This window comes from Tachypleus tridentatus, chromosome 12 (genome assembly GCF_004210375.1).
Source record: "Tachypleus tridentatus isolate NWPU-2018 chromosome 12, ASM421037v1, whole genome shotgun sequence".
NCBI classification, from domain to species: Eukaryota; Metazoa; Arthropoda; class Merostomata; order Xiphosura; family Limulidae; genus Tachypleus; species Tachypleus tridentatus.
This window is the reverse complement of record NC_134836.1, coordinates 59358136-59379026: the sequence shown is the minus strand read 5'-3', so window position 1 is coordinate 59379026 and position 20891 is coordinate 59358136.

Genomic DNA, 20891 nt, shown 5'->3' with positions numbered 1-20891 from the left:
ACTGATTTGACTTATGTATTAGAAATATTATATAATTGAATGAAGAAACTTCCTGCTGTTGTCGTTGCTAAGCCTTTTAGATTATTGGCAGTGTAATAAGGTTATTTAATTAAACTGCTGGCTGGTTATTGTAGATCTAAACCCACCATCCAAATATGAATTTGTTTATCGTGAAGAGAAAGGTTTATAATACATACACATTCGTCTATTCTGTTTATATATATTTTACATAGTTAGCAGGTCTTTCTTATTTAAACATTTTTTTTTGTTATTTAAGTATGTTACAGGTTTAGTTGATGTGCATTAGAATAACTGATTCGTCTATCTTGAGAAATAAAATATATTTTCGTTTGTTAGTGGCTCAAAGTTTTGTGTAGCACATTTTGAAACATCACCATATGTGTGAGTGTGTGTATGTAGAATATAAAATATTTTTGCTAAGGGAATAAACATTTTTATTTTTCAGTTAACTGTTTCGAAGATGGACTATTTTGGGAATTGTTCTGTAGTTTGATTATATATTTATAAATCCCACCGTATACGTATTCTTAACATAAATCGGACATCCCTAATAGTTTAGTACATTATATTCAAGTAATTGTAAATAAACTAATCAGGAAGGTATATAAAAACTATATCAGATGTAATTTCGTGGTAGGATGACTTTGGAAAACTAGAAAAATATGGATCATCTTGAGACACCAGGACCATCCAGAAATATTCTAGCAATGTTAAACAATGTTCGGCGTCTTGTAACTGGTGAGAATTCTCAGAGAAATAAAAAACGGTGATAAGTGCAGTATTTTATTTTTTTTACGTAACTATACGCTAAATAATCAGGAAGAATCTCCGTTCTGGAAAAGAGGCAAACATGACATAGACTCAACAAGATAACTGTCCTTAAACCTCTTATTCAACAGTAGCATACCTCAAGAACCTGGAGAATGGAACAAATGTTGAAGATATTTCGTATTAAAACATATTAGTCAAGTCACTGGATACATATCATATGTATTTTTTTTTTGTATGAAACCATCGTCTTTGTACGCGAACTGGATTTTGGAAAGCATGCAGAATGTATTTCTGGCACGACATACTTCTGACAAAGCCTTTTGCAATAGAAACTACTCTCCATGGCTATTGCTGAGCTGCACGGTTATCAGATATAGCATGACTAGACGTGACTACATGAGATCCAAAATAGTTTCATATAGCGTATTCATTCTACTGTGTAATTTTAAAGTTATAACAGTTTAGCTTTACATACCTTGCGACCATATTAATCATAGCGATTCTAAAATCAAAATGTAGCGATATATATGAAGCTAAGAAATATTTCATTTTCACCTTTAGAACTTTACTTTTAGAAATTTATTTAAAGGTTGATTATTGTATTTTAGTGTACATTTACACAATAGTTTGTTTGCTTGTTTGTGTATCGTTAAGCACAAAGCTACACAATGAGTTATCTATGCACTGCCTATCACGGTATCGAAACTCGGTTCCTAGCGGTGTAAGTCCGCAGACACACCTCTGTGCCGCTGGGAGACGGCTGACACAGTGGACCAGAAACTCTGTCGGAAAATTTAAACCACGAATTTTTGCTCTGGAGGTCCGTAAACTTACCAGTGACCTACCAGATAACTATAATGATAAGGAAATAAATTAGGTTTTGCAAGTGTTACATGGTGACTAATACAATAGTAATTCACATGTGTATGTAAATAGATCTTTATATTTGAGATAAAACGTAATGGTCAGGCTTAAAATAGTTTAAACTCATTACATATTAACTTATCACAACTACGTGGTTCAAAGCCAAGAACGATTTCGCTGATGTGTTGATATTAAGTAGCTCGTCAGAAATGTCGTAATCCCTGAATTCAACGGTCGATATCTCGTCAACCATGAATCAAGGAAAGACCAAACACATCCAGTCTCTATCTTCGTTGGTAGCAGTCCTTCTGAAAGACATTAGCAGTCAAATATTGCGAAAGATAAGACAAAGGCTTTTTGAATTTTTGTCAACTTCTTAATGACTTTCAAATGTTGCAGGATAAGGATCTGTGAAGTAACAAGGATAAAAACGAGAAAATATATCTCTCTCCTTTTACCCTTTCATTTCAACATGATATTGCTGGCTGGTTTCCTTTATATCATTTCAACATGTTATTGCTGGCTGGTTTCCTTATATCATTTCAACATGATATTGCTGGCTGGTTTCCTTTATATCATTTCAACATGATATTGCTGGCTGGTTTCCTTTATATCATATCAACATGATATTGCTGGCTGGTTTCCTTTATATCATATCAACATGATATTGCTGGCTGGTTTCCTTATATCATTTCAACATGATATTGCTGGCTGGTTTCCTTTATATCATATCAACATGATATTGCTGGCTGGTTTCCTTTATATCATTTCAACATGATATTGCTGGCTGGTTTCCTTATATCATTTCAACATGATATTGGTGGTTGGTTTCCTTATATCATTTCAACATGATATTGCTGGCTGGTTTCCCTATATCAGTATGATGCTGCTCTTTCATTTCCAAATATTTGTGGTATCCTAAAATGTTTTGTGTCATTTACAACAACAAGGTTTCTGTAAAATGAGACAGATATTACAGAATCCAAAGAAAATTATTTACAGCAGTAATAATAAAGGTACGAAAAATCAACTAATTCCTTATAGTAGGAAAACATTCCGTTTCAGGAACACGTGGTAAACATGTTATACTTTCATAACGAATATTATTTAATACATTTTAAAGTTTAAAAATAATATTGTAGACATTTATAACTAAGATAATGTCAAAAGTATTACACGTTGTTGTTTTGAATTAAGCACAAAGCTACATAATGGGCTATCTGTGCTCTGCCCACAACGGGTATCGAAACCCGGTTTTTAGTGTTGTAAGTCCGCAGACATACCGCTGAGCCACTGAGGGAGTGGTATTAAACGAGAGTAATAAATATTCCCGCCACAACCACATGGGAGGTATTGCACAAGACATAATTATTTGGCCAGTCATAATAGCTATATGCTATAAGTTGTGATTTATTAACTTTTGACATTTGACATTTACCTATGTGGACACGATAAGCTTTGTTGGAAAATATAAGGTCAGTTATAAAATTAATGCAATAGATTTTCACAAAAATATAATAAAAACATTATGATTATGGGAAACAACCAACATTAGCAGAATTCTAGACAATAAAGTTGATCACGAAAATAATGTGTTTTTTATATTTGAACAAAGCCACACGAAATCTATCTTCGTGAACCATTCAAAGTTTAGCAGGGAAGGCAGCTAGTCAACACCGCTCACCGCGAACTACTAATAAATAATAGGATAGAGCGTACGTTACAACGTCCTTATGACTGAAATGTCGGACATAATTGGTGATGGGATTTTGACCTAACCACGAGGCGATGTCAGGTCAAGTAGTTTAGTATTTTACGTTAGTTTACAGACCAGTGTTGAGACTAATTATGTATTTTCCCTCTAGTGGCACAACAGCATGTCGGCGGACTTACACGTGAAAAACCGGATTTTGATACCCGTGGTTGGCAGAGCACAGATAAGCCTTTGTGTAGCTTTGTGCTAAATTACAAACAAACAAGAATTATATATTTATGTTAAATTATTATATCAATAAAATCATACGCACACGTAAATCCTATCCACGTAATGCACTTAAATATATACAAGGCAGTTATTCCAGAAATAGTTGTTTTGTGTGTTGTGGGTACAGCAGTAATTGTTTTACATTTGTTTATTGATACATTCAACGATAATATAAAATTTGACACAGGAAGGGTTCAGCATAACTTGTGCGATAGGCTTAGAAAATACGTAATATTATATGTATTAACTAACGTTGATTCATTATAAAAACAAAGTACCGATATAGGTCTACATTTCTTCATGTTCTCCAGAAGGTACTTGTAACAAATAATAAAAAAAATCGTCCCTAATTAAATTAAATTAGCATAAACGTATACCCGCAATATTGACTAACGTTTTCTACACCCCCACGTAAGGTTCTTAAATATTTGATTCAAAAGATAGTGATGGTCAGCTGATTGAGGCGCTCGACTCATAATCTGAGTATCGCAGGTTCGAATCCCTGTCACACCAAACGTGGGGGCGTTATAAAGTGATTGTCAATCCCACAATTCGTTGGTAAAAGAGTTGGCGATGGGTGGTGATGACTATCTGCCTTTCCTCTTGTCTTACAATGCTAGATTATGGATGGCTAATGCAGATAGCCCTCGAGTAGCTTTGTGCGAAACTAAAAAAGAATCAAACAGTCAAAATATGGTGATATGAAGTGGTGCGTAAAACTAATGTTAAGATATCTGGGTAAAGTTACAAGGACTATTAGCAGCTTTATAAATCCATGGAGTTTATTTTTGTTTCTTTTTGAATTTCGCACAAAGCTACTCGAGGACTATCTGTGCTAGCCGTCCCTAATTTAGCAGTGTATGACTAGAGAGAAAACAGCTAGTCATCACCACCCGCCGCCAACTCTTGGAATACTCTTTTATCATCGAATAGTGGGATTGACCGTCACATTATAACGCCACCACGGCTGAAAGGGCGAACATGTTTGGCGCGACGGGGATGCGAACCCGCGACCCTCAGATTACGAGTCGCACACCTTAACAAGATTGGCCATGCCGGGCCACAACAAGGACTATTAGCAGCTTTATATGCCCTTGGAGTTTATTTTGTTTTCTTCTTTCGAAATATTTACGTAACTTGAATTTTAAACTAAGGCCTCTTGTCTCATTAAATTTGAGCTTTATGATAACTTATAGAACTAAGATTTAATGATTAATTACATGTTAAAGACCAAACGTGACCCAGTTATTGGGTGCCAGACTATAGATCTGCGTCCTATATTCGCGTCCTGTCACTGCAAAAAAGTTCTCCAATGGCATAGCGGCATGTCTACGGAATTATAACGCTACCCATATTCATACCCGTGGTGGGGAGAACACAGATAGCCCATTGTTTAACTTTGTGCTTAATTCAAAGAAAAATAATAATCAAGTTTTCTGCTTTGGAGCTTAGTGTGCGTTGCAAGAGTGGCAGTCAAATTCCACCTGTAGTCAGACATCAATAACCCAAGAATTAAAGGTGCGTTCTGTTGATTAACCGATTTTCTTATAACCAATCACTTTAAAACAAAAAATCAGTTTGGACAGATAGAATAGCTTTACGTGAATATCCGAGAACAAACAAAGTTAACATTGAACGATATAAGTTGTGAACTGTCTTGGACTGAGTGAAGATATTCACTCTATTGTGTAAGTAATTACACCTGTATATTACGTCATTAAAAATAGTGTTTTTAAAACAAGTTTACGTGTGATGCTTACAACTTACTGTTGAGTTTTCTAGTACTGTAATATTATATGTGGGAAGCAAACAGATAGAGAATTTAATCCAGCAGTCATCAAAATCGTTTTGATTTGTAAACACAAATATATACATGTTAGATAGAAATTCATTATTTCTCTTATATCTTTAATGAAAATAAGGAGCAAAAACCCATTAGAACGTAGAGGGTCCGGCATGGCCAAGCGTGTTAAAGCGTGCGACTCGTAATCTGAGGGTCGCGGGTTCGCATCCCCGTCGCACCAAACATGCTCGCCCTTTCACCCGTGGTGGCGTTATAATGTGCCGATCAATCCCACTATTCGTTGGTAAAAGAGTAGCCCAAGAGTTGGCGGTGGGTGGTGATGACTAGCTGCCTTCCCTCTGGTCTTACACTGCTAAATTAGGGACGGCTATCGCAGATAGCTCTCGTGTAGCTTTGCGCGAAATTCAAAACAAACAAACAAACAGAACGTAGAACGTTGCTTCAAAAATAATATAGTTGTGAAATTAAAAAAAATAACAAAGGAGGGGACAAGACACTTACGTGTAACAAAGTTATTTCCAGACATCCTCACTACTGAGTCTTAGACAGACCTAAATAAAAACTATCCTTCCCAGACAGATTAGGAACCATGGACTCGTGAAAAACAGACAGATCGGTTAAAAAATACTGAAATAAAAAAAAATGCTTATATATGATTGGGAAATCAACCTTAGGCTGTTGGTGACAGTCGATAAATAGGAGATAAGGTTACAGAAGTGTATCCTAATGCCTTGTGGAAGTGAACTTCACGTTTCTTGGAAAGTGTGAATAATAAAGAACTCTAAATATGCTTCCACGAACTGAAGTCTCTTTCGTAAACGTTTTCTTTTTGTCCTCGATTCATGTGGACATTGCTCTGTGTTTCACTTTTCTTCCTTCCTTTTGTACGCTTTAGCTGTTATGTTATTTTTGTTCTTGGTGTTTAACCTAGACGATTTGTTATCTTCTATTCACAAAAGAATTCAATCGAAAAAGAATAAATTGCTAACTGATGATCTGAACAGTAGAACACAAAAGAAGAGTCACGTTTTATGTTATGATAAGAAATAGAAGCCGATTTTTATCAAAGTTATCATATCAAAGAAGGAAATATACTTCATATTTCTAAGAAATTGATATTTTAAATATGTCTAATACGTTAACATTTCTTACATATAAAATCGCTTCAACTGTTGAATTTCTAGAACTAATGTTATAGCGACAGGGTTTACAAATCTTTTTTGTTTTTGTTTGTTTTGGATTTCGCACAAAGCTACTCGAGGGCTATCTGTGCTAGCCGTCCGTAATTTAGCAGTGTAAGACTAGAGGGAAGGCAGCTAGTCATCACCACCCACCGCCAATTCTTGGGTTACTCGTTTACCAACAAATAGTGGGATTGACCGTCACATTATAACGCCCCACGGCTGAAAGGGCGAGCACGTTTGGTGTGACGGGGATTCGAACCCGCCACTCTCAGATTACGAATTGAGTGCCTTAACCACCTGGCCATGCCAGGGCCCAATATCCTTTAACCTAAGAACTAAGAAAATTACCGTCTGAGAAACAATCAACATAAGCAAATAAATGAATTTTTTGAAAAAAGTAAAGTCTGGAAATGTGAACAATAAATACTTTTAAAAAACACATTTAAACCAATAACAAGAAACTTCTATTAGTAGCAGAATATTATTTACTTTCCTTATTAAGAACATTGAAAGAATAACTTAAGATGTTTCCAAAGATGAATTCAGACTAAGGTTTCTTTCTAACTGACGCGATACTTTCCAGTTGATCTTTTTCATCAAGAAACCAATTATGAGAAAATAGACTAAGACATGTAGTTGAAACAATACCCATTAAGTTCATTCCTCGTCCTGAGTAGAAGGTTGCCCAAAACTTGGAGGAACATCAACTAGACATAGAACTGGGTTGCCCTGGACATTCGACGAGGTAGACCCAGTATCTCATTAAATACTAACTGGATCAATCTGATTTTGTATATTATTATGAACTTCGGTGGAGTTTAAAGAGGTAATACGACAGCTGGCTTTTGTCCAGCTCCTATAGAACTAAAACATAACAGTCGTTAGCAATTTATTGATGGGATCACATAATGTGATTTTTCAATAACTCTTTTCGTGCCCTAAAAACTCAACATTCGTAGGAAATTTAACTAAAAATTATCGAAAGCCAAAACATTTATTACACCCACTTAACAGTTAAAAAATCTTTATAAAATATGATTTTCCTGGGTAGCACATCAAGTAAGTTAAGTTATCTCAACGTTTAAAACACCAGGTAACAGAATGTACATCAGATGAGAAATGAAGCTACCAGTCTCCTTTATTATGTGTCCCTTCCGAAACGTCTAGTATACTAGAACGGATCAGAGAAAAGTGTTTTTTTTACTATTTCAAAACTTTTAGTTTAAACACCGAACGTAAATAAAATACTAGGAAATCAATAAACCTGTAAAAACAAATTAATTATCAGCGTCTTCTTTAACCACATTCATCCAAATCTGTTTATTGCGGCTCACATATTAATTATCAGCGTCTTCTTTAACCAAATTCATCCTAATCTGTTTATTGCAACTCAAGTTAAAAAGAAAAATAAACATGATTTCAAATCTGCTTTTTTTGTTTTCTACAAGTCTCTGTCCAGTACGCTTTTCGTACAGTACCAGAACTTATCAGTTGGTTCACGTGTGATATTGAAGTGAAAATATATTGGGCAGCGATCTGTGTGAATAAAGATCTCAATTCAAAATTCTGTTCTTACACAACTCTGATTCTGAGCTGTAATAAGCAAGTTAAAAAGAATGTGGGAAAAAAGAAATGCTCTTAATCTGTCTTTAAAACAAATTTTTGTCCCGTTAGTTTTCCAGTTTTATTTCGACGTATGATCCGCGAATAGATATTTGTTGGTTAAACTTTATTAATGAACAGAAGTGTTAACAGAGGTGAAGTGTCAAGGTTGGATGTAATCGCAAGGACTTGAATTATTTTTCATACATTTTATAAACAAAAAAGTACTGTACGCACAGTCTCCGACAAAACACTCTGACTATGATTCGTCTTAAGCCTGCTCAATAAAACCATATAAAGTGTACTAGCTATTTCACAGTGCATAGAACCCACTGATTGGTGTCATAAGCATACCGATAAAAAAAGACAATATACGCAGCCCGACATCGTGAACTTTCGTACAGACTGATTTCCGTTTTGTTAATACGTAATTAATATATCATTTGATTTGTATAATAACAACCAAAATGTTACTGTAATGACACAGCATCTACCTTTTATTTAGACGTTTAATACTTACGTAATTGATGTAATTAACATTTTAACAAAAGAAAAATCATTCGCGTAGGAATGGAAGCAAAATAAGTATTTTTAAACAGAGAGAAATAAGAACTTACACTATGTCTATATCATGTTTATTTGTATGGATATCACAGAATTTTAAAATATTCCTGTCATAATACAACATTGAGGGACTCCATATGAAAAACGAATGCCATTAGAATATCCAAAAAAAATATTAACACATAAGTTTTAAAGAGCCCAAGATACTATTAAATTTTTTTTGGTATTAAAATATTTTATATCGTAATGAATTTGTTCTTACGAGCGATTAATGACGAAAGAATAGTATTATAATATGATTTTTCTTGCACATATGTACTCATGTTGTAATTACTTTCGTCTTCAGTATCACAGCTCAGGTAGCTTGCTGCCATGTTGCAAAGACTTTAACAGTAAAATGAAGACCTTAAAAAAAATACCTTCAACCAGCCGTCGTCAACCGCAGAACAAAATACACTAAAGTACTGATCTAAGACGGTTTATCAGCGTCAAAAAGATGTGACACACGTACTTTTTTAATATGTTCGTTCTATCGCGCTAATTAACAGAGTTGCAGTTTTATTAAGGGCTTTAGATAACACGTTTTAGCACATCCATTATGTTGACAGGTATACGACAGTAACCTTTTAACATTCAGTGTGCGTAGCTGTTGCCACTATTAATTGCATTTTGTTTGGTGTAAAATAGAGAAATAAAAAATTAAAAATGCTTCCACGTTATCTGCTCTGTTGAGAAGTGCACAGAGCTCACTCAATTATACAGAAAAGTGCCCAGACTTTTTTCTCAATCAGAAGCTGATAACCTGAACATGAGACTTTGTGAGTTCCATGAAATTACTAGGGATACTTCATATTTAGTATTAACTAGCATTTCAGCATAGATGTTTAACATTTTATTAAATCAAAGATATATTTATAATATTCAAAAGAAATATTTATAATTAATTGATCAAAGCATGTAAGAAGAAGTCACTTTTGATTTTGATCACAACAAAAAATATTTCGATTAACAATACTGATATTTTCATGTTTAACACTACTGATATTTTCATGTTTAACAACAGATTTCGCACACTGTACGGTATTTATACAAAGAAAATACAAATAGATTAAATTCCGTTTTTACAGTTTTGCAAATGTTTTACTTTGATGTGGGTTGTAATGACATTGTTTAACAAACATATTTATTTTCACGTTCATACGATGTTATTAAAATCTAATATTTGGTTTGGTTGTTTTCAATTTCGAGCAAAACTACACAAGGGCTATCTGCGCTAGCCGTCCCTTAATTTAACACCCATAAGACAAGAGGGAAGACAGCTAGTCATCATCTTCACTACCCACCGCCAAATCTTGGACTACTCTTTTACCAACGAAGAGTGGGATTGACGATCACATTATAACGCCCCCACAGCTAGAAGAACGAGCATGTTTGGTGTGACGGGGATTCAAACCCACGACCCTCGGATTACGAGTCGAGTGCTTTAACCCCCTAGCCATGCTGGACCCCTAATATTTGGAGTCATTAACGGATTACAAGTCGAGTGCTTTAACCCCCTAACCATGCTGGACCCCTAATATTTGGAGTCATTAACAAATTACGAGTCGAGTGCTTTAACCCCCTAGCCATGCTGGACCCCTAATATTTGAAGTCATTAACGGATTACGAGTCGAGTACTTTAACCCCCTAGCCATGCTGGACCCCTAATATTTGGAGTCATTAACGGATTACGAGTCGAGTGCTTTAACCCCCTAGCCATGCTGGACCCCTAATATTTGGAGTCATTAACGGATTACGAGTCGAGTGCTTTAACCCCCTAGCCATGCTGGACCCCTAATATTTGGAGTCATTAACAGACTACGAGTCGAGTGCTTTAACCCCCTAGCCATGCTGGACCCCTAATATTTGGAGTCATTAAACCGTGTATTTTAAACTGTTGTTTATTTTACTCTATACACTAATATCATTAACATATTTTAACATCTTATTTTTATATATACTAAACTACAAAAACTACAAAATATACATTTTTCCTGCTGTCAGCTTCTGTTCAAACGTAACATTGCTATCAACTAAGACATTTCAAATGTTAACAAAGTAAAAAGCGTTCGCTACAGAAAGTAAAGTAAATATATATATATATATATATGTCTTTATTAGCAAATTAAGTTATATGAAAATTCCGTAAAGGATATTAATATACGTAAATTTGAATCATTCCGATCAGAAAATAACTTTCAGTGATTTTGGAAACACGATAAGTTTTATTGCTAAGCAGCGAACAACGTTTCGACCTTCCTAGGTCATCTTCAGGTTAACAAAAAAAGTTTTAATTGAAATAATGTTAAAATTTCACAGTAACCTTGAGTTCTGTAAACGTTCTCTTTTCTCCTTTGATTTGTAACATCGGTCTTAAATTTCGTTTTAAATCAGTGATTAAGTTTTTCCTGTTTTGTTTTTAGTGTTCTCAGATAAGCCTGATAGAGTTAAAGGTTTAATGGTTGTTGGAAGTTTTATATTTGCAGAAAATGGAATAACAGTAACATGCCTTAAGTTTCATATCATTTATATTTGGGGAGTCAGGGTATCTGAAGTAACCTGACTCCAGAACATGCTTGAAGTATTCTCCGAAATGTTCGTATCCTGTGTTTGTGTAATTTCCTAGCCGTAAGGACATGTTTGATGTTAATATATTTATAGTTGCGTTTAGCTATTTTGATACCTTATGTTTTTGATATTTTAGCTGTAAGTTATTGATCACAATGAAATAATATTTAAATAGTATTTGAGTTATAAATATAATTGATGTATTTATTATTTTAATGTATTCAGTAGATAAGTTATTTAACACTCCTACGAAAAGACGTTTCTAGTCCTGATTTCTCCAAGCCCGTTCCCCTGGCTGTGGTTTCGCTAGATAGTAGATAGGGACAGTGGGAATCTCGTTAATCCATTCATTAATGGATTTAAATGGCAATTTCATTTAAATACAAAATTATTAGCCTAATATTAATAACCTTTCAAGTTGCTCTGGGGCCTATTAGGCCCCACTTTTCGTAGGAGTGTTAAGATACTAACCCTAAAAAGTAGTTCAATTTAACATACGATTCACCAATTGTTTCTTTCTTTCTTTAGTAACCTTGGGCAAATGTAGACAAAAAAAAAACACGAAAAGAAGGCTAGCTTTACTATTGGATTATCAGCCAACGTGTGACATAGTAATATTAATTTTCTGTATACGTTACTGCGGGCAGTTAAACAAAAGCAATCACAAAGATAGCTGTATGTTACCAAGGTGAGGATATATACAGGACTTAATACAAGATAACCTCATAAATTCGCAGAATACTAAGAAATATCATATTATAAATATTATATATTTGTCATAAAAGTAGAATTAGAATTACGTACTTAAAGTTTATTAATTTGAAAAAAATAATATATTTCAGATTTTTGAAAGAAGACATTGTGAAGGTCAGTTCATCCATATTTTATTGAAGACCAATAAATTTCTAAATATAAATTTTTGTAGTGAAGTTATGAATGTAGTACATTTTTTTGTTTTAATGTTATTGAATCACAGTTGCTGTCCAGACTCGAACATCACAATAAACTAACAAAAGTGTTCAGATTATTTTTTTTTAAAAATGTATCCTTACCACTAACATTAAATGCTGCAAGAAGGTCGGTTGTTATAAAATTATGTTAATTTGTTTCAGAGTAAAAAATTAAAAAAACTAGAACAATAACTGGTTTTTTACATTTTCAGTAAACACTGCAGTAGTTATAAATTGTCTAAAGCATTAAGTATTTCTTTTCTTTTAAATACAATATTTACATAAAACTGTGTCCTATCTCTTTTAATAACAAGCCTCGGGTGTTTAGTTCATGTACTAGAACACTCTTCTGATTGGTTTTTAGCAAACACATTTAAAAGTTTAAACTGTTTTAACGTATTTCTTATTGATCATCAAGTAGAAATGTTTTCACGAAATTTGACATTTAATTCATTACCACGTGTATTTTTGTATTTGCGGCAAACACAAACGTTTGACCATTTCTAAAAGTTCCTTAATTAAGTTTCCTCGTGCGGTTAAGCGCTCAGTAAAGCAACCCGTTCCTGAAAAATAAAACAAACAGCTAAAAATTTAATTTGATCGAAAGAAAAAAAACTTTAATTAAATACTAAGATAAGATAATCCATTTTCCAGAGAAAACTAAAGATAAGTTCCGTTAATAAGAAGTGACGTGTCATAATGGAAACAGGTCTGCGTGGTCTCAGCTCATACTTTAACGGATATTTTTCCATATAGAATTGAAACTTGGAGAAGTAATCAGAACGAAGATGCAGGTAATTAGTTGAAATCTTCATGTACAGTAGCCTGATTACAACTTTGAAACGATAGATTAATATGAATAAAAGAATATAAAACCACAGTTGTTCAGTGTTGAAAATGTGTATTATGTCGTAGTTCACCACGGTAATGACTCAAATAGCCATGTAAATAAAGGATAATTTATTTTATCAAGCTAAATCTATGGCACTAGATAGTAAGCTTTATTTGGTAGAGAATTTTAAAATACAGTTTTTAAAGTTTGAATTAGAAGGAAGTATTATTTAGAAGATATTAAGAAGTAGGATACGGTTAATACAGATATTATTTTGTGTTAATGAAGATATTAAGAAGCAGGTTACGGTTAATACAGATATTATTTTGTGTTAATGAAGATATTAAGAAGCAGGTTACGGTTAATACAGATATTATTTTGTGTTAATGAAGATATTAAGAAGCAGGTTACGGTTAATACAGATATTATTTTGTGTTAATGAAGATATTAAGAAGTAGGATACGGTTAATACAGATATTATTTTGTGTTAATGAAGATATTAAGAAGTAGGATACGGTAATACAGATATTATTTTGTGTTAATGAAGATATTAAGAAGTAGGATACGGTTAATACAGATATTATTTTGTCTTAATGAAGATATTAAGAAGTAGGATACGGTTAATACAGATATTATTTTGTCTTAATGAAGATATTAAGAAGTAGGATACGGTTAATACAGGCTGATCGCGATTTCGTCTCTACTTTGTTTTCTTATTTCACATTAAATTTGTTTGTAAATTTTGCGAAAAGTTACACTGGGGCTATATGCTCCTAATTTAGCAGTGTAAGACCACAACTCACCGCCAACTCTTGGGTTACTCTATTACTATCGAATAGTGGGATTGACTGTCACATTATAAAGCCCCCACGGCTGAAAAAATGAGCATGTTTAGTGTGATCGGGATTCGAACCTGCGACCCGTAGATTGCAAGTCAAGGGCTCTTGCAGTCTGGCTATGTGGGGCCTAAAATCACCACTTTTATTGTAAAGTTGAACTGTGTTATTACCTATTACGGGCCACAGGTATTGAAACCTGGTTTTTAACGTTGTAAGCCGTCAGATTTACCGCTGAGCCACTGGGGCGGAAACTGACTGTTTAATTTACGAACTTATCTCTCAACGTTTGCTTTTTTAATAGTTTTGAGTCCTCAAACCAAGTTCATTTAATTTCAAACACCACTCCATTATATTTGAATGAACTACACAATTTTTTTGAAACGGATACATATCAAAACGAAAGTTACCTCAGATGAAATAAAGCTACGTTTTAATTTTCTGGGGGAACGAAAAAACGCAGTGACAAAGCAAACATATGACACCAGGGCACAAAACATCATTTTAGAAGTAGCGAGGGAGGTAAGACCCATTTTGCGGTGGAATGCCCGTTTTTATCCTTTTTAATTTCGCCAGCTTCACGAGCTTTGTTTGTTTGTTTTTTGAATTTCGCACAAAGCTACTCGAGGGCTATCTGTGCTAGCCGTCCTTAATTTAGCAGTGTAAGACCAGAGGGAAGGCAGCTAGTCATCACCACCCACCGCCAACTCTTGGGCTACTCTTTTACCAACGAATAGTGGGATTGACCGTCACATTATAACGCCTCCACGGCTGGGAGGGCGAGCATGTTTAGCGCGACGCGGGCGCGAACCCGCGACCCTCGGATTACGAGTCGCACACCTTAACACGCTTAGCCATGCCGGGCTTCCCTCACGAGCTGAGCAAAAGTAACAAAGAGAGAAGAAGGGTCAGATTCGTTTGTAAAAAGAAATAAAATGTTTTTTGAGAGACAAATTCGCTTTTTTAAAATTTAGCTGTATTTATTTTTACTTAAAACTACATTTTGTATGATACAAAAAATATTGTGTGTGTGTTTTCTTATAACAAAACCACATCCAGCTGTTGTTATGTCTGTCGATAAACTCAACTGTAGTCTTGGCTTCGTCTATAAAAGGTTTTTTACGCAAAACGAAATGAACGATTTGTTTGTTTGGCGATCTCTGTGTTCTGGCCACCACTGCTATCGAAACTACGTTTCTAACGGTGCGAGTCTGCTGACATACCGCTGTGCCACAGGGAGGTATTAATGAAATATATACTATGCAAACATTCAGACTGTGAAACAAGGTTAAAGAGAATAGTAATTTGACGAGCGCAGCTGAAAATTGTGATGTTAAGATAAATCTATATTTAGAATAACCGTATCTGTAGTTAATAACTAAATTACATAAATTTTCCATCAAAACATTCTTGTAGAAACTATATTGAAACAACCTGCTGTTTTATTTAGTAAATTATGAACCACATATTTATTAATATACAGCTATGTATAAATAATAAACATGATTTTCTTTAGATTATTAAAATTAACGAATCTGTTTTTGAAGCCCTGTAAATTTTAAATAATTTAATTAAAAATACAATTCTAACCTATGATTTCACTACATTATACAATTCTAACCTATGATTTCACTACATTATACAATTCTAACCTATGATTTCACTACATTATTACACCACTGAAAGATTTGGTATGGATTTTGATAAAAGAAATAATTTCAGTTGGAAATACGTTTCCTTCCCTCAACAAACAGTAATACTCCAACACATGCTGTATCCAGTACTTTACAATTTGTCAAATAATGTTTAATATCTAATACTAATACATCAGTAGCAAAATCGATTTTCAATGGCTTCATTGAAAAAAAACAAATATTTTAAATAATTTTATAATAAAAGTAAAAGGTATTTGCATAAGCTTTAAGATAGTTACATAAATGAAGTGATTACGTGTACAATAAAAATAATTTCAAAATTATTAGCATTGTTTACTTGTACATTTTTATATATCAAACATCACTTTACATGAAGCACTTAGGAGATCCATATTACAGCATATAAGAGAGAAGAATGGGTTATGGTTGGGTTAAATATAAAGATGTGTGGGTTCTAGAACCCGTGCGCTCCTTTCTCTTTCTTTACTTTTTAGAAGCAGGATAAACTGAGGTTAAACTGAACAATTTGAGTTTTACTTTCAGAACACATTGCACTCAGTTGTTTTTAATTAAACACAAAGCTACACAATGGGTTATATGTGCTCTTCTCACCCGTTTCTAGCTTTATAAATCCACCACTCTTCCACTAGTCATTACACAATTACTCATCTTGTGGTTCTTACCTTATTGTTGGATGTTTGTTTTGTGGTAACAGTTTTCTACTTAGGTGATTAAATATAACTAACTACATGTATAAAGTCTTCACTTTCTTGATTTATATAAATTGTAATTCACTTTATCATATTATCAACATTAATTTCACGTAAAACTTGAATATCTTGTTGAGAAGATTTGTCGTTACATAAACCACATGTAAAATAAAAATTATTAACATAATCTCAAGGGCCAGAGTAAATACGTTTTTTTCCAAAACGTTTTCATAATACATTCAGTACAGTTATCATTGTAAAATTATTAGTTTACTTTTACTCACCCCTTTTAATTATCATTGTTTAGTTTATCAAGGGGTTTTAAAACGTTCTTTTCCAATACTAAAGCCCCCCGCCAGTGGCTCAGCGGTATGTCTCCGGACTTACAACGCTAAAATCCGAGCTTCGATACCCGTGGTGGGCAGAGCACAGGTAGCTTTGTGCTTAATTCGAAACAACAACCAATACTAAAATAATTACAACGCAATACCAATAGCTTCAATAATGCTTGTATACGTATTGTTCAACACAAATGATTTCGTGTTTCTAAATTATTTAAAATATGAATTGTATCACTTATGATTGTTGGTTTCACAAACAAACATGAGGTGTGAGCTTTTCTTTTATCGAACATATACTTACTACTCTTGTGATGAACATGTTTCACCAGTTAATCTTTTATCTTAAATTCAAATAATTTGATTAGTGTATCTGTTATCATGATACCATGAATTATTACATCATCAATAAACTGTTATATTGATTATTGATTGAATAATAAATGTACTTCACTTACCATCCTAATAAGTGTTCTTGATATTTTCAAACACCGTATACTTATTTCTATTATTACTATTACCAGTTAATTCAGCTTTAAAATCTAAGATTTTATTATTATTTAATTTTTCATATAATACACATTCAAAGTTTATTTTTCTGAATCCTTTTAACATCTTTTTTTACTGCAGGCAAAAAATTTACCATAAATCTTTAAACAAAAACTCACTAGTTTCATTTATAGTATATATGCTGCTTAAAGTATTCCATTTAATTATAGTTAATTTAGTTTATATTTTCTGTATACTTACGTCATTGATTTTCATATACGTTACTTGTTTATAGTCTGGTGTATTTCAATAATCAACTACATAAAACATATTATAATAATTAAATTATCTCCCTGCTAATTATCTCATTGTAACGGATTTATTGTTATGTAATTCTTTTAATATCTATGTTTGTTTCAGTTTAATATGAATTTAAAAATGTATGTAACTTTTATTGTTAAATGTGTATTACGCAAGTCCCTCCTGTTTTCTAAATCAGTAGAAAATATTCGAGTGTAAAATTTCGAGAATTTCGTCTGAAGATTGTATATTGACGTCCCAAGATACTTGTTTGTTTGTTTTTGGAATTTCGCACAAAGCTACTCGAGGGCTATCTGTGCTAGCCGTCCTTAAGTTAGCAGTGTAAGACTAGAGGGAAGGCAGCTAGTCATCACTACCCACCGCCAACTCTTGGGCTACTCTTTTACCAACGAATAGTGGGATTGACCGTCACATTATAACGCCCCCACGGCTGGGAGGGCGAGCATGTTTAGCGCGACGCGGGCGCGAACCCGCGACCCTCGGATTAGGAGTCGCACGCCTTACGCGCTTGGCCATGCGAGGCCCCCAAAATACAGTATAATATTGTTGGTCAGCTTCACTCAGTATACTATAAGCTTCGGAATAATTGTGCTTAACGCTTATTAACCGGAAAACAACAGAACTTGACCAGGGACGTTTATATATCTCAAATATTATAAGCCGTTTAACTTCAGAGAATTTACTTAAGTCGTTTGTATTTCTACGAGAACGTTAGATATCTTCCTCGGTAAAAAGTGAGCTTATAAAACAAGTGAGACCTGAGAAGAACAGAGTTAGATAGCTTTTCTCTCAAGAGAAGTGTAACAACAACAATTCAAAATTAATTCGCACCGTCGATAAAATATTTAGTTCTATAGCATATAGAAGTTTAAACATTGTGTTGTGAGTTTGTAAAATTTTGTACGTAAATTATTATTTGTAATAAACATTATTATAAATTGTATTTTTATTACTATGTTAAAATATATTTGTTTTAATAAAAAGTGTTTACATCAATTTTATTGAATATATATATCGGCATTCAATTAACTTTTAAATTCATATTTCAATTTCCGGTTACGTGAAATTATAACACGTAACAAAATTTAAATATATTGTAACGAATTAATGTATAGCTTTCAACTGCCTCTCTTGTTGATAAATTAAGTTATTATAATTTTCGTAATATTAAAAATCAGTAAATTATACGGATCGTTTATACGATTTTCCTGGTTATTTAAAAGATTAATATTACAGTTTTCAAGTCTAATAAATTAAAACTTCTCCTTATTTAGCATAAATAATATATTTTCTAAATTTTCCACATGTGTACTTTAAATCACACTAAGGTGGCTTATGGAGAAACGTACATTCAAATTATTAATTTTCATTAGTATAACTTCAATGCCTTTGGGCTTTCTGTCTTGTCTATTTATAAAATCTCTAGAACAATTTTAAATATTGAGTGTTATATCTTTTTTGAACCACGTTTCTAGAAGAAAACATTATAAAACAAATATTATACATAGTAATTCATATAAAAGTGGATATACATATTTATTCAAAGATTTCTCACATTCATATAATATATTAATGAACGAAAAAAAATCACCATTTTGTTTTCAAATCTGATCAGGGCTATGCCTATCACAGGGTACTGAAACTTGGGACGGAAGAGGAGAAAAGTGGGTGGTGGTGGGGGGCGGTAGGTTAGGCTTGCTTAGATTATTTACCAAACACAAACATAAAAGTTAAGAACATTACAATTTTTTTTGTGATCACTTTAATTCTTAATGTGATTCTCTCTTCTTAGAAAAACTCTACCATTCTCAATCGGTAAGAATTTATAAATTTTCCCTTTAATATTTTTCACCTTACGATATAAAACTTTATGTAATGGAGGTAAACATTTACATATATAGTGTTTCTCCGTTAACAGCACTGATTTCTTCTCTGTTATCTTGTTCTTCTATTCATGCCTTGAAGTATTTCTTACGAAGAGACCAGTTAACATATCTTGCTATTATAGGCCTTGAAAACAACCTGGTTAAGTCTGGTTTACCTGATTTATGTGACATTTCTATATCATTAAGCTTTATTATGTTATCTATATCATTAAGCATTATTATGTTATCTATATCATTAAGTGGCCCGGCATGGCCAAGCGTGCGACTTGTAATTTGAGAATCGCCGGTTTAACTCCCAGTCAAATCAAACATGTTCGCCCTTTCAGACAGGGAGCGTTATAATGTTACGGTCAATCCCACTATTCGTTGATAAAAGAGTAGCCCAAGAGTTGGCGGTGGATGGTGATGACTAGGTTGCCTTCCCTCTAGTCCTACACTGCTAAATTAGGGACGGCTAGCACAGATAACCCTCGAGTGGCTTTTTGCGAAATTCAAAAACAAACTACATCATTAAGCCTTATTATGTTATCTATATCATTAAGCCTTATTATGTTATCTATATCATTAAGCCTTATTGTGTTATCTATATCATTAAGCCTTATTATGTTATCTATATCATTAGCTACCTTATTAACCATTACTTCTTTATTTTCTTTAATCAGGTACTTCCGGAATTAGGATATATTTCTGTTGCAGCCGACTTATTCAGCTTCATTAAGCCTGAATGTTAAATTTTAAATCTCTGCTGTCAACAAAACTTCATCACATCTTAAGTTTTCTAATTTTTTTTATTTATATGAGCCAGTTCTTTGAAAACTATTTTTAATCCGTTAAAGAGTTCATCGTATTTTTAAAAATTAAAAATTATAGTTTGAGATATTATTGAAATCAAGGGGATATTATTTGAGCCGTTCGTATATATCTGTGACGTTAATAAATTTATAGCATATTTAAACGTATAAACCTATAAAAGGCAAACTACTAAAACTATACGTATAGTTGTTTTAGGAACGTTCCCCACTTCTACAGCGGAAAGTCTATGGATTTACAACGCTAAAAAGCAGGGGTTCGATTCCTCTCGGTGGACACAGCAGATAGTCTGCTGCGGCTTTGCTATAAGAAAAAAACACACACACACATAGGTTTTAGGAACAACGGTATGTCTGCAGACATATACGGTACAAACTGGGTTTCGATACCCGTGGTGGACAAAGCAGATATAGTCCACACTCTAACTTTGTATTTCACTTCAAACATAATTATTTTAAATACATATAATTAAATATTTATGTCTCACTATTGTAGCTGATTTATATTTGTGTCGGTAAATTCAAAGCGATAAAAATATATCCAAGGAAAAAAATAGCATTTCAATGATGACAATATATTTTCAAGACGTCTGGTATGGGTATTAACTAGCCCTTTAATTAAAGTAAAATACAGAATAACGTTTCGACCTTCTTAGGTCATCTC